Source organism: Podarcis gaigeae, assembly GCF_964106915.1.
Source record: "Podarcis gaigeae genome assembly, chromosome: 14".
In the NCBI taxonomy this organism is placed as follows: Eukaryota; Metazoa; Chordata; class Lepidosauria; order Squamata; family Lacertidae; genus Podarcis; species Podarcis gaigeae.
The window spans coordinates 7,894,190-7,909,320 of NC_139690.1; positions in this window are offsets into that span (position 1 = coordinate 7,894,190).

The window sequence follows — 15,131 nt, forward strand, 5'->3', positions numbered from 1 at the left end:
CCCAAAACTGGAGCCAGCATGGATGCAACTCAGATGCTGTTGTGGATCTGTGTCATCTGTCCAGTATGAAATGGCTCACAACCGTACAATTGTTGGGAGGGTCTTGTGTGGCGGCATCACCCACACGCCGATGATCTGCAGCTCCTCTCTCTTTCCTTTCCATCAGGCCATACCTGCAATATTGTGAAGCTTCTAAATCACAGGGAAGCAGGACCTTTTTCAATCCAAGGGCAACATTCCCTTCTGGGCAACTTTCCAGGGGCCGTATGCCAGTGGTGGGTGGCAGAGGTGGAGCAAGCCAATCAGGCGCCTGGGGTGGCACGCATGGGTGTGGGGCCAGCCGGTGAGCGGTGAGTCTGCCTGCCTTCTCCCACTCAGCCGCCCTACAGCTGAGGGGGAGGCTGTGGGCGGACCATTTGGGGCAGTGTGGAGCCACCATGTCACTCCCAGGAGAGACGCATGGCTCAGGTGCGTTGCAGGCCCTGCGGTGAATGCCACCCACCATTTTGTCACCCCCTCAGTGGGGACACCCAGGGCGAACACACACCTACCGCGCACCCCTTGCTTCGCCCCTGGTGGGTGGGGCCAGAGGGCAAAAGTGGCTGGGGCAATGAATAAACTTTACTTTTGTTCTGTAGGCTACATTCTGCACACGGTCAGGTACCCTTCTCTATCCGCCATCTAGGCAAACAAGAGTCATGATCAGAGTGTATGGACATGTTTCAACAGGGCTTTTTTCCAGAAAAATAGGTGTCGGTACTCGCTATGAAGTTGTTACAGTAAGTACAAATCTTTTTGCAACAACAACAGCAAAGAGGTGCTGGTATTGCATACCATTAAGTACCCCTTTTTTAAAAAGCACTGTGTTCCAGCAAGGCCAAATCACTCCACCTGTGAATAGAGTTACAAAGGCCAGACAGAAAAGCTGGAGAGGCACATTCAGCCTCCAGACCTGAGGTTCCCCAGCCCTGTTCTAAGGGATTGGACAGGATGTAGGCAGAAAAACTAAGACTTAATCCAGACAAGGCAGAAGGGCTTCCAACAGTAGGACTGTTGATCCAGATATAGGGAAAGGGGCTATTTTGGTTAGGGCTGCACTCTCCTTGAAGAATCAGATTCTAGAATTGGTGCTCCTGGAGATTTAGGTGACATCTAAGGCCAGGAGTGCTAGTGCACACCTTCGGCTGATGAGCAAACTGCACCTGTTTATGGTGTCAGTTGGAGCCATGGAACTGCCTTAGTAGCATCAAGATTGGATTACTGCTATGTGCTGTAAAGCGATACCCTTCTAGGGGGTTAGAAAACTTCAGCTGGTACAAAATCTTGCAATGTGGCATATACAAACCTCACTAGCTTCTGGACTAGTGAACTAGTACGTGACTAGGTATGGACAAATCCATCAATGATGGTTTCTCTCATTTTCCCCATCTTAAATTCAGCTCTCCGCATTTCTGCAACAGTTTGCAGATTATTATTTTAAAAAGTTCTTATAAAAGTTACCAGCATCTCCACACACTTTTGTCTAATATACACATCTTTGCACTTTTGCATCTTATTTTCACCAATATATATACACCTTTTCATGCACACTTTACTCCAGTATATGCTCCGGAGTACTTTAGTACTTATGATTTGGCTGGGGAACTGCAAAATTCAGAGAAGTGAAGATTTCAAGGGAGGGCTGTGTTTCAGCCCATGCATTGTTCCCAAAAGTACAAATGACTTAGGCTCACCTTTACATGTGAACCAAATTGCATTTCTCCCCCATCCTTATATGTGACAGAAGGGAGGGTTGTGCATATTTTAAATTAATGAAATACCAAAATACCAGAATGACGTTTCAAAAATGAGGAGTATATCTCTGCAGCCCCACCTTGCAGCACAGTGATGAAGTTTCCCGCATCTACAGGGCAGTATCTGTCATCTTCCCTTGTTTCAATCCACCCTGGAAACAGCAGACAAAACCTCAGATTCCATTCACAGCAACAGGAGCAGCACCAGTTGCATGTCACCATAGCAACATCCAATGAGAGTCCTCCTGTTCACGGCTGCAGCATCCGATCACTATCAGGCTACCACCTGTAGCCCAGCTAGTAGGCTCTGAGTTTTTTCAGCCATGCATCTATCCATGTTTACTTGCTCATAATGTCGCCTTCAGACTTCTCTGTATTCTGTGGCAGGAGTCCAAGCGAAGGCTGGGAAATTAGATTTGCCCAGTTAAAGCACTCTGTGGCCCTGGCACAACAAATACACCTTTAAAAAAAGCAGACTTTTGAGGTTGGGAAAGTGATGATTCAAGTATCAGGTAAACAAATGATTAATGAGGAGATAAATAAGCATTAGGGCTGCGCAGACCAAAACGCAGAGCTCCAGATCATTCCTGACCTGGCTCAGGTTGACATGGAAACATCCAACCTGGAAACAGCCGTGAGTCAATTTGGAGGCTAGAGTTTACATTTAATTTGGGTTTTCTAAAAATTGTGAAGCCCTAATTCTCATGTCATGGGCTTCTGCTCCAGCTGTGTTCAAAACACAAGAGGGTGTTGGCTCTTTTGCCCTAGGCTTCATCTAACACACAGAAAGTGTTGCATGTTTATGCCCACTGCCTGCATGTTCAGCACAATGGCTTACTTACATCTAGTCCTAGTCCAACTCACAGGAGACCCACTGAAATTAATTGGCATATCTAACATAGGTCCATTAATTCCAGTGGGTCTACAGAGTACAAATGAGTGGAATACAGTCCAATTCCTAAAAGGGGTGCTTTTCATACAACCTGGAAACTCATGTAGCACTCCTAATCAGATGGACAGCCTATTCACAAACACTTAATTGCAGACAGGCTCCACTTTAGGGATAGGAATGAAATTCAAATTCATTTGCATTTTAATGAAAGATTATCTATTTTGCACTTATTGAACATAGATTTGAACTGAAACACAACCATCTTCTGAAATTTGCAGGTCTCTGAATTTTGCAATGCAGGTCTCCAACCAAACAATGTGTACACAGATGCATACATTGGGGAAATTTGCACACAAATGAATTTTATTAGTGAATTTTCCAAAAATGCATTGCATATGGGGAAAGGGGCATATTAGTCAAAACTGTGCACACAAAATGTGTTAATTTGGAGAAATCTGCACTAAGGTGCTGGCGAATTTTCATGAGGATCCACAAACTGCTGGACTGAATTTAAAACTGGAAAAATGAGAAATGAAGTAAACTTAAATTGACACTTAGGCAGGTTTTCTGAACAACTTGGAAAGCCATCCACCAAAGAGAAGACTTTCCCCCACAGCCGCCCCATCAATGTCTCTGTAAGGCAGGGGGAGAGCATTACAGCATTTCTTACAAGATGATGGGGTTTGTCTGTATGGCAAGAGCAGATCCAAATAGTCTAACAGCGCCATCTGGTGATTCAGGCTACAATCAAGCAAGCAAGCAATCCTTTGGACGCTTTCACAACAGTTGCACTGGCAGCCTGCTGTTTGAGCCTCTCTCAACAACAGCAAAAGACCCTTGTTTGAAAGCTATCTCATACTCTCCTACACAGACAAACGTGGAAGGGGGTCCGAGTCAGAGGAAAGTGAGAGGAGGTCAGATCCAGCCTTTGACGACGGAGGTCTGACTCTTGGTTTGCAATGGAGTGGAGAACCCCAGTTGATAATTAATAAATGCATTAGTGGATCAGAAGGGGGCACTTTAAACTGATGTATGGTTATGGATTTTATGCCATGGTTACAAAGATATGGATTCACCTTCCCAGGGGGCTGTTAAGAGCTATAAACAAGCAGCCCGGCAAAGTCTTATTAAGCGTCATTTCAGTTCACGTTGAATACAGCCCCCAGTGGGGCAATTGGACAACTTGGCTGTTTTCACTAGTTTATATACCCTTTGAATAAGCCACAGGGCATTGTGCCATTGGCAGGAAATCACCAAGTGGAGTAACTGGCAGTGTAGAGAGAAGACATGTTGCTACGCAACAGCCAAAAGGGATGCAAGGAGACTTCCAAAATAAGCATGGAAGAACATTGTTCCATGTGGATTTGCGGGGGGGGGGGAGGTACTCTGTAAGAGTAAATTCATCCTCTTCCTCTTCCTTTTATAATAATCAATCAATCTGCATTGATTTTATTCGTAGCTCTCTCTATATAAATATAATGATTAGCATGGTTTGCTGTTTTGTTTTCAAAAATCCAATAATTTCCCCCAGAGTTTTTTAATAAAAAATCTCCATTTGAAAAATGCGAAGTCTTTGCTTTTTTCAAAAATGTCACCTGCCCTTGGGTCTCCAGATTTGGGGGGGGGGGGGGTTGGAGACCTCAGCAGAAGGAGAGAGGAGTAGAGGCCTCCCCACTCCCCAACTGAGTAACAAGAGAGCAACAGGAACTCACCAGACTGTAAGAGTCGCTGCCTGTTCTCAAAGGGCCATGTTAACACCCAAAACATCCTCCCACCCCACTCACACATGAAAACAAAGTTCACAACAGCCAATCAACCACACCCTAGGCCAGGGGTAGACAACCTAACGCCAGGGGCCGGATCGAGCCCAATCGCCTTCTAAATCTGGTCCGCAGATGGTCCAGGAATCAGCGTGTTTTCACATGAGTAGAATGTGTGCTTTTATTTAAAATGCATCTCTGGGTTATTTGTGGGGCAAAGGAATTCGTTCATATTTTTTCCTCAAAATATAGTCCGGCCCCCCACAAGGTCTGAGGGACGGTGGACCGGCCTACGGCTGAAAAAGGTTGCTGACCCCTGGACTCGATCATGGGTAGGCAAACTAAGGCTCAGGGGCTGGATCCGGCCCAATTGCCTTCTAAATCCTGCGCACAGACGGTCCGGGAATCAGCGTGTTTTTACATGGGTAGAATGTGTCCTTTTATTTAAAATGCATCTCTGGGCTATTTGTGGGGCATAGGAATTCGTTCATTTCCCCCCCAAAAATATAGTCCAGCCCACCACATGGTCTGAGGGACGGTGGACCAGCCCACAGCTGAAAAAGGTTGCTGACCCCTGCCCTAGACCAACCCCAACCTCTCTCACCACCAAAGGAACACAAGCGAATAGCAAAGAGAATCTGCACAAGCGATGCTGATAAAAAACCCCACACATACATTAAGAAAAATAGAAACATCGCCACCCGGACTCACCCCCACTCACCATTCCCCACTCCACCTGTTTCCCCCTTTTCTTCCTAATGTAACACTAATGTCTCAACAAATTAAACTGATCTGTAGAAAATGTAATGTTGAAAAAAGAGACATTGCATATACTTTTGTAAATAAAGAAATCTTTAATAAAAATACATTTAAAAGGGAGGGGGCATGTTAAAGGACAGGGGATTGCATCTGCAAAGGTTTCCTGGCCCTGACCCCCTGCAAGAATGCAATGTTTGAATGAATACACGATGTGCAAATCACTTGGAACACATCCACACCAATCATTTAAAATTTTATAGCAACATGACCCTGCTCAGTTCCAACAAGACATGCTGGGTGTTACATGTTTATATCAGTCACATATAAGGAAAAGAAAACCTGAGTGGGGACACTGTCAAATAACTGAACCATTGAATACACCGGAAGGCTTCAACTATCCATGACATAAGTAGGCACGAATGGTTGGAGGTTTTAGATTAACATCACTCTTATTTACATAGCTGAAATATGGGGACCGTGCCATATCAAAAGGATTGTTCTTAGTTTGGTCTCTAACAACTCTTCTGTGTGTGTTAGATGCTCAGAAAGAGCCAAGATCCCAAACTTTCTCTTGCCATCCCATCAGAGATGGTCCCTTGGTGTTTTTCTCCGATGGGAGGCAATCTCTAACTGGGCAGAAGTAAACAGCACAAGAGTTAGATCCTAGGGTAAAAGGGGATGGTTTATACCAGCATCTATTTTTTAAAAAAATATATTTGTTTTTACAGAAAAAGAAGAAACATCACAAAAACAAAAAACAACAAAAACAATACACATAAAACAAATGAAAAGAGCAAAATATAGAAAAAAGAAAATTCCAACCATTAAAAAAAAGAAAAATTTAAGAATAAAAACTCCAATTTTTGAATTCGTGTTTACAAAACTTTCTTTCTTGACTTCCTCACGCCTCCCTTTTTCGTGTTCCTCTTTGCCCAATCAGATACAGCAAATCCTTACCCTCTTTAGAAACTCATTTCTAATTATTAAAATCAATTCTATTATGTCTCCGATCTTTCCTCCTTATATTTAAACATCTTTAGCATATTATTTACTTTTGACATAATATAACTTTAGTCCTTCACCCTTTTTCTATTACACTTTTACATAGTTTTTAACACTGTATCACTAATGCCATATTATTTTTATATCCAACATCATTTTAACATTCATAAACTTTGCAATGTTTCTGCAGATAGTCCTTAAACTTCTTCCAGTCCTCTTCCACCGCTTCTTCTCCCAGGTCTCGGATTCTGCCAGTCATTTCTGCCCAATTCCATGTAGTCTATTACTTGCATCTGCCATTCCTCCAAGGTGGGCAAATCTGGTGTCTTCCAATACTTTGCGATGAGTATCCTTGCTGCTGTTGTTGCAGTTTATACCAGCATCTAATGACCGAAGGGCCAGAGCATTAGGGGAAATTGCATTAAAAACGTGTATATCGGGATAATTTTGCACTAAGATATTGATGAATCTTATGCTGAAATACCAAACTTTGTGGCAAAGCAAACACTGCCCTTTGCTCCTTTCCCAAAGGGCTTACCACTCATTCCTCACACCATTCACAACCAATTATACTGTCTATTATACAATGAGTTTGCACTAACACAATTGTTGCATTGGACTCCTCTGTCGTGCAGCATTAAAACTCACCCATCTACTAGCAAAATAGCCTTTGCACTAGCAGATAGAGAGTGTTAGGTACAGCCCGAAATAAACAAAGCAGCAGGGGAATATTCTTCAACCCAGCCCCGTTCTCTTAGGAATGCCATCCATTCTTATTTCAAGATTAAAATCACCTTGACTGATCTGATGTGCAAATGTTGCAAACAAATAATATTTAAAAAGGATGAGGGCGAACTAGCATGTGCCAATGAGCAATGCTTGTGCCTTTTCACATTGCCTCTGTCCTTGCTAAAGGGTGTTTTATTTTTTTTTAAGACTCCAAAACCACACTCTGCCAACAGATCCCTCTCCTCAAGAAAGAAAGAACCTGTCGCAGCAGAGATGAGAGGGAAGGGTGTAATTACTCCTAAATAGGCTGCCTTTTCCATGTCGCACATTAAGCATCAGATGTTCCTTAATGAAGCCTCGGTCTATTTTTAAGCGCATGGGCCCTCAGTGATTCACACGCTGTATGTTCGCACATTATCCAGACAAGCCCTACATGAGAAATACAAATTAAAAATAGACATTCTTGAAGGAAGCCAAAGTTGGAAGGGAGACGGAGGGGGCGGGGTGTGTGTGGAAGCGCTCTGTTTCCCCATGTGAAGCTGCTGAGCCAAAGAGCAAGGCAGCTGGAAGCATGCTGGCCGCTGTGCCACACGGTGTGGGCATGCATATTTAGCAGGAGCCATCTGGAAGAGGATTGCTCCTTCTCAAAAGTTCAGCCGTCATTGCAGTGCGGAGCTGAGTAATGACTGCCACGCAGGCTTGGCTCGCTGCAGAATTTCACATTCCCAGGCAGACCTGCCTGGTATGGAGAAATGGGCACATCCCATTATTACACCAAGGATAAATTGATGGATTCTCCCAAGCCATTTCTGAGTGAGGCTGGGGGGGGGGGGGAGTTTTGTCTGTCACTAGTTCCTCCTCTGTTCCTTGCTGTGATATGCACAATGAGCAGATATATAAATATGTGTGAAATAACTGATATTCTAATTATACGACCTGTCACTCAGCTGTAACTCAAATCCTAAATTCCATAGGCACCCCAATGCTAGTCCAAAGCAGAACCCCTATGGAGCCACAGAAGGGGAACCAGTTGCAATGGCTCCCAGCGGCAGCTAGATATTGTAGTTCCTATGTAGGCAGAACTCAAACGGGGAAGGCTGATACTATTCAAGATCAATATGACAAAGCTTTGGAAGAGAAAGGGCTGAAAATGTAAGACTGGATTGTTTGAAATTGTCCTTGAACAAAGGAGTCTGCAGAATCTAAATGCATCAGGCATATTTTAGGGTGGAATACATTAAGTGAAGTAAAAATGTGAACATCTCTTTATTTGTTGTTCTTCATGCAGCTGTTTCTCCCCCCCCCCTTTCTCTTTTTACACAATTATTGCATTGTTTTGCAGCTTTATAAGCAACCTCTTTCCTCCACATTTGGCTAGAAATAGTTACCCCTAGGAGAAAGACTCCCAAAGGTCTCGACTCAAAGCTTTGGGGCCCACACTGTAGGACAACCAAATTCTGGGAGGTGGCAATTGTAGCCAACAAAGTTCATCTGATCTTGCCATGACAGAAGGAAGCTCACCTTGCAACATCCCTGCTCATTATAGAGCCTTAAAAGCACAAATGCCTTGCCAGAAAAAGTTGGCAGCCACAGATCAAGGTTTATTCCATGACACAGAGAAATCAAAGCTTATACACAACTCCAAAGGTTATTCCTTACAGGATTTGAATCCATGTTTGGCACAGGATTAGGGCCTTTTAGACTTGGCAAGTGACTCCAGTCATGAAAAGTAATTAACTTTCTCATTCTTATGTACCTCTTTTGAAGCTGACCGAAGACTGGTTTTTCTCCAGTCAAGGCCAGATTAGGTGAGACCTCTCACCAGACTTCTCAACATTTTCAGTTTCACCTAAAAGCAGATATGGGGGAGCTCCAAATCTGGAGCAACAGTGCAGGAGGAGGGATAGGAATGGTGCCTATAGGGCTTTCTGCAAAGGGATAATAACATCTCCCCTGCTCCTGCAGGGATAATAGGAAAAGGAGACAATTTAGGTCATGGAAATGGCCCAGAGGAAAAGGTGGAACCCTCCCCCCCCAAAAAAAAAAACAGGGGTTGTCAATCATTTTAGGCCCATGGAACTGCTGTATTTTTAAGGAAGCGCCATAGGTGCCACCCACTCTACATTACATGCACACACCCAATACAGGCAGCACATGCCCACAAACTTCATTTCCCCAGAAGATCTGGATCAAAGTCTGACCTAGTAGAATTAATCTGCATCTTCAAAGGCACATAGAGTAGAAAGAAGACCAACTTCCTTCTTTGGCCTTATTCTCTCAAGGGAGAGAAAGGTAACCACATACCTCACAGGTGAGGCAGTGAGACGGCTTTGAGGGCGCCTGGAGAAGATCTCAGGGGCACCATCACACTCAGAGGCACCACACTGGCAGCCCCTACTCTGATGAAACCCTGAGCCCTTTGCCATGGCTGCCTTTAGATAAAAATGAAAGCATTGGGAGATCTGATCACAAATCCAGGAGGTCCTAGGTGGCCTAGGCAGCAACTGCTGTTTCTCACTGTCTCCATAGGAGCACACACACACACACAGAGAGAGAAAGCTTCCAGCTGCCTGTACTGAAGTGTCCAAGTCTCCTATTTTACAAGGGGCAGTCCTCTGTTCAAATGACTGTGTGGACAGTCTTTTCTCTAAAGATGCCCTCTATTAAGAAAAGAGAACAAGGGCTTTGAAGCTGCCTGTCCCAGACAGACAGCTGAGCAGGCCACCTAGTCGTAGCCTTCCCTGCCATTGCGAGATGCTCTGCATTTCTTTTTACAATATAGTAACAATGTTTTACGTACAGCTATAGCCTACATAAGGGACGCGGGTGGCGCTGTGGTCTAAACCACAGAGCCTAGGGCTTGCCGATCAGAAGGTCGGTGGTTCGAATTCCCACGATGGGGTGAGCTCCCATTGCTCGGTCCCTGCTCCTGCCAACCTAGCAGTTCAAAAGCACATCAGAGTGCAAGTAAATAAACAGGTACCGCTCTGGCAGGAAGGTAAACGGCGTTTCCGTGCGCTGCTCTGGTTCGCCAGAAGTGGCTTAGTCATGCTGGCCACATGACCCAGAAGCTGTACACCAGCTCCCTCAGCCAATAAAGCGAGATGAGCGCTGCAACCCCAGAGTCAGCCATGACTGGACCTAATGGTCAGGGGTCCCTTTACCTCTACCTTTTTATAGCCTACACAATCTTTATGTTGATCTGCATCTGTCAGGGAACTGCCATCAGTACTGGAGGGGGAGCGCAAAAGCCAGAGGGATTCCAGAGAGCGTCCAGGGATCGGGAGGAGCAGCCCATCTTCTAGGGAAGAGAATCAGCGTAGCACCAGTGGAGAAGAAGGGGGGCAGGTGGGGGAAGCGACGAGGCGGTCCCATGACTCCTTGCCTGGGACCAGCGGGGAGAGTAGGGGTCCTCCGTTGCCCACACCCTCCCTGCGCAGAAGCCTTTCGCGCAGAGAGGGTAGGCGGAGACTAGGCGTCAAAGAACTTCTTTGCTGGAAGAAGTTTAAGAAACGCCCACTCACGGATTCTGCCAGCGATTGAGACAGCCACGGGTGAGTGGCTGTCCGGACAGAAGAGGTTCACTTTGGCAGCCCAGCCAGGTGTTTGCACCCAGCCAGGGAGATAGGCACCTGCTTACGCATGAGCAACCCCTTAGAACGATTACAGCATCCTTTGGGGCTCCTGCTTGGTGATGCATTTACTCTTGGGGGGGGGCAAAGGACGAGGGGTGGACTCCAGTTCTACCCATGGTTAATGTCCAAGACACAAAAGTCCTCCTGCACATTTCAAGCAGTGATCTTTATTGGGGCACAATCTGCAGTGACGTTTGCAAGCCAGCGACAGGAGAAGTTATCTGTAGCAGGTCTCCGAGTCTTCAAGACAACTGCAGACGTTATCTGCACTGTAGGCCCCGGATAACTTCTCTGTTTGCTGTGCAAGAATGAGGCTATGGATTCTGCCCCCAATTAAGGGCTCTGCTTGAAACAGATTGGAGACTTGTTTCTTGGACAGTAAGCCGTTAAGAGCAAATACCTGTGGCTTTTCTTTTTCCAATTGTATACCCACAAGCACAGAGACACACTGGAGTTTGTAGTTTAGTGAGGCCTAGTAGCTACTAAGGGTGCCACTGGGTGATAATTATTTTACAGATAGGATTCAAGCACATACTGGAAATTTTTGTGCAGTTAAAGTGCATTCAGTTGACCGAGTACAACAAATCCACTTTTTAAAAAAGGGAAGGCTTATCCACACTGATTCACGCTCTGTGCCCAAGTGTTGTTTTTGCCCTGAGCTTTTCCTGCAGAGACCCCCTCTTTAAAGCTGAATCAGAGCAACTGTAAATTTGGGTTTTCCGCAAATTGATATTTGATCCAATTGAGCTTTAAAGAGTAGCATTTTAAGGGGAAAGCTCTGGGGCAAAAGGGGGGGGGTACTTAGACATGAAGCCTTAAATTGCAGACCTGTGCCTGAAAAGAGTCGAGGAAAGGAAATTCAAATTTATTTATTTACGGCTATTAGCCCATAAAATATGTACAAACCTAAAAGCACAGAAACATAAAAACCAATACATCTAACAACAGAAGGGGAACACCACGATGCAAGGGTGGGTCATTGAGCAGTGACAAATAACAGCTTGGGGCCCGGAAAAATCCAAGGGACGGTTCACAGAAAAAGGAGGAAAGGAAAGTGTGAATAAGCCTGGACTTTTTGCAGTTAGGAAAGTGAGAAGAAAATGCTGCCTAGAGCTGATGGGAATTGGAGCCCACCAACAGCTAGAGGACCCAAGATTCCATACTGCTAGAGTATACAATACTGAGATAGCTGGAGCAATGGAACTTACAGTATCAATGGTCCTAACTCTGATATGCTTCTGTGGGTTCCTTTGGTTCTTGTTTGTTCCTTAGCTTAGACTTTCTTCTATGTTCTGTCCCCTGCTTTGTCCCATTGCTCTGACTCCCGGTCTGTGGCCCACCTTAGGTAGTTGTCTCAGCCCGGTCAGGAGCCATACCTGTCAAATCTCCACACTGATAAATGTCTATTTGCTGCTGGGTCCATTGCCATGGTGTTTGAAGCCCGGAGTGAGCTAAGTCACAAATGCTTGAAAGAGCATTTATCTTCATATCCTAGCTGTCTTGTTCTGCACTAGCTGTAGCCTCCACACCAACCTCAAGGTTGTGTCACGTAGAACACATTGAAGAAATCCAACCTTGATGTTACCAATGAATGCACAGCTGTAGTCAATATATCCCAAGCAAGGAACTGCCATTTCTTGCAGGTCCTTCTTGTCTTTTGGAGTTTGAAACATTTGTTGATGCAACCAATGAGGTTGCCAGCTGTTGAATTGGCTCCTGTAGCTGTTCATTGGATCAGTAATGAATCATCCGTTGCTGGTTTTTATTTTTGGGAATAAGAAGCCTGGATGACCTTCTTCTGGTCAGTTGGCAAGCTCTAGCAGCAGCAAACAACTCTTTCTCACTCAAAGTTTTTTTGGCTAGTGTGCACCCAGAAAGCCTCTTCATGCTCAACTTGCCATCTCCATCTGGCCACAGAGAGTAAGAGAGAGTGAGCACTAGGGCAAACCAGGAAGAATAAAAGAAAGCAAACAAATGAGATGAGAAAGATGTTTGTACCTGATCATAAATACCACCTAGTAATTGCCACCCTGCAGCTTTATTGGAGCAATCTGGGTTAATAATTAAATCCCCAGCAGGGATCGCATGTCACTATGGGTAAACACCAGATAAATTACTGCAGTCTTAAAGGTCAACAGCAGGAGAATTTGCCCTTGTTAGCTTAATGGCAATGCAGAGCTCTTTGGAGAGGGAGGCCAAAGGCCCTGGTGAAGAGGAAGAACAAGAAGAGCCAATTACTCACGTCTCCGCAGCCCACTCATCCAGCCCTTTCTTCCTTGCAACCCCTTGATTTTAAGAGCATTTTATTATGGAGCCAATCAATCCCACAAGATTCTGGGAGGCGCTCAAGACCTGCAGGTCCTTCAAAGAGGAGAGAGATCTCCAAGGCCAGGGGGGACTAACTTCCAGCTCTGTTGGACTCCATCAGCTCCAACCAGCATAACCAAAGGTGGTCACATAAACAATATATCTAATGCACTCCTATAAGCATTTAATAGCTGTGGCTCCCCACCCCCCGAATAATCCCAGAACTTGCAGTTTGTGAAGGTCGTTGAGAGTTCTTTGGAGATCGCTCACATCTGTGGTGTCTTCCAGAGGTTACTGAACTAAAACTCTCACCACCTCTGACCATTGGCCATGCTGGCTAGGGCTGATGGGAGTTGTAGTCCACCCACATCTGGCTATCCCTGCCTCATAGAAATGTGATTCCCAGCACCACCCCAACTACAGTTCCCAGGATCCTTTGGTGGAATCCATAACTGTAAAACTACTATATGTGTTCTTTAAATGTACTGGGAACATGTGATCAGTGAGTGGTACCCCTCTCCTTCCGTATCAATCTGGAAAAAGAATTCCTTCCAGTAGCACCTTAAAGACCAACTAAGTTAGTTCTAGGTATGAGCTTTCGTGTGCATGCACACTTCTTCAGATACACTGAAACAGAAGTCACCAGAAGTCACTCTGTTTCAGTGTATCTGAAGAAGTGTGCATGCACACGAAAGCTCATACCTAGAACTAACTTAGTTGGTCTTTAAGGTGCTACTGGAAGGAATTTTTTTATTTTGTTTTGACTACGGCAGACCAACACGACTACCTATCTGGAACTGGAACATCTGGAAAGATACAGGTAGCCACCCCTGTCCTAGGCTATAGTCCTATAGTCTAGAATCCTCCATTTTGTGTTGGACAGTTACCAGGAGCTCTGCGAACAATAATGCCCTCTTTAAGAACACACACACCAACTGTCCCTTTTCTGATATATAATTTATGATTTTCAGTTTTATACATTTCAATCATTTTACAATCATTTTAACATTTCAAAACTTAACTCTTTCTGTGGTTCCTTAAATTTATTTTTAATATTTTCTGCATATTCCAAATTAACTTAATTTGCTCATTTATTCATCTACCATGAACATATACTCTTATAAAACTGCAGGTTATTACAATAATCCTGCCGATATTCTTATCTGCTTACAATTTATTTGTAAATATTCAATAAACCATTTCCATTCTTTTATTTTAAAAATTGTTATCTTGATTTCCTATTTTTCTGGTAAGTTTTGCCATTTCTGAATATTCCAGAAGTTTTTGTATCCATTCTTCTTTTGCTGGGACTTCTTCTTCTTTCCATTATGGTGCAAGTAACATTCTTGCTGCTGTAGTCACATACATGAATAAATTCCTATACTGTTTGAGTAGTTCTGTCCCTATAACTCCCAAAAGGAAAACTTTGAGGTGTTCTGGTTTTTTTAACAAACATTCTTTTAAACATCTTTTTCAATTCATTATATATCATCCAGCCCAGCCCTCATTATGGCTTTGCCTCCAGATTAAAAACCTGGCACACAAATGAAGGTGAGGCTGCCCCAAATCCACTGCTCAGGTTGTTAAGAGACAGAGGAAGACCCCAAACCCTCCCCTCTTGGCATGGCAACCCTCTTGTCAGTTCCCCACCAAAAATCAGCCTACACAATCCAGGCATCCATCTGCCTCAAACAGAGAGCAGGTGCTCTGCAGGAAAGGTATTTTGTGGGTTTTTTAAGACTCAGAATGACTCACCCCAGCAAGCCAAGCCTCACTCTACTGGGGGAAGGCAGAGCGCCAGAGCATTTTTGCAATTCTAATAATGGCATCGGCAGAGAACTGCTGGAGGTACTCAGCAGGTAATAAGAGGACAGATTATACACACACAAACACACACATGATTCCTAGGCCCATTTCCAGCCAACGCTTCCAAGGCAGCTAATATGATACAGATTTTTCTATAATACAACAATGAATTGTATTATATATGGCCAACTCTATCCTTGTCTCAGGTCCCTGGAGTGCTCAGAACCTCAGGTAGTCCCTTATCCTAGGACACCTCCCTGGGGCAGACCTTGTTCCAAGAAATTGGTTCCCCCTTCCATCACAGAATGCCACTCTGCTTGTTTTGTTTTATGTATGTTTTCTCCAGTAGTGATGTATGGAAGTGAGAGCTGGACCATAAGGAAGGCTGATCGCCAAAGAATTGATGCTTTTGAATTCTGGTGCTGGAGGAGACTCTTGAAAGTCCCAT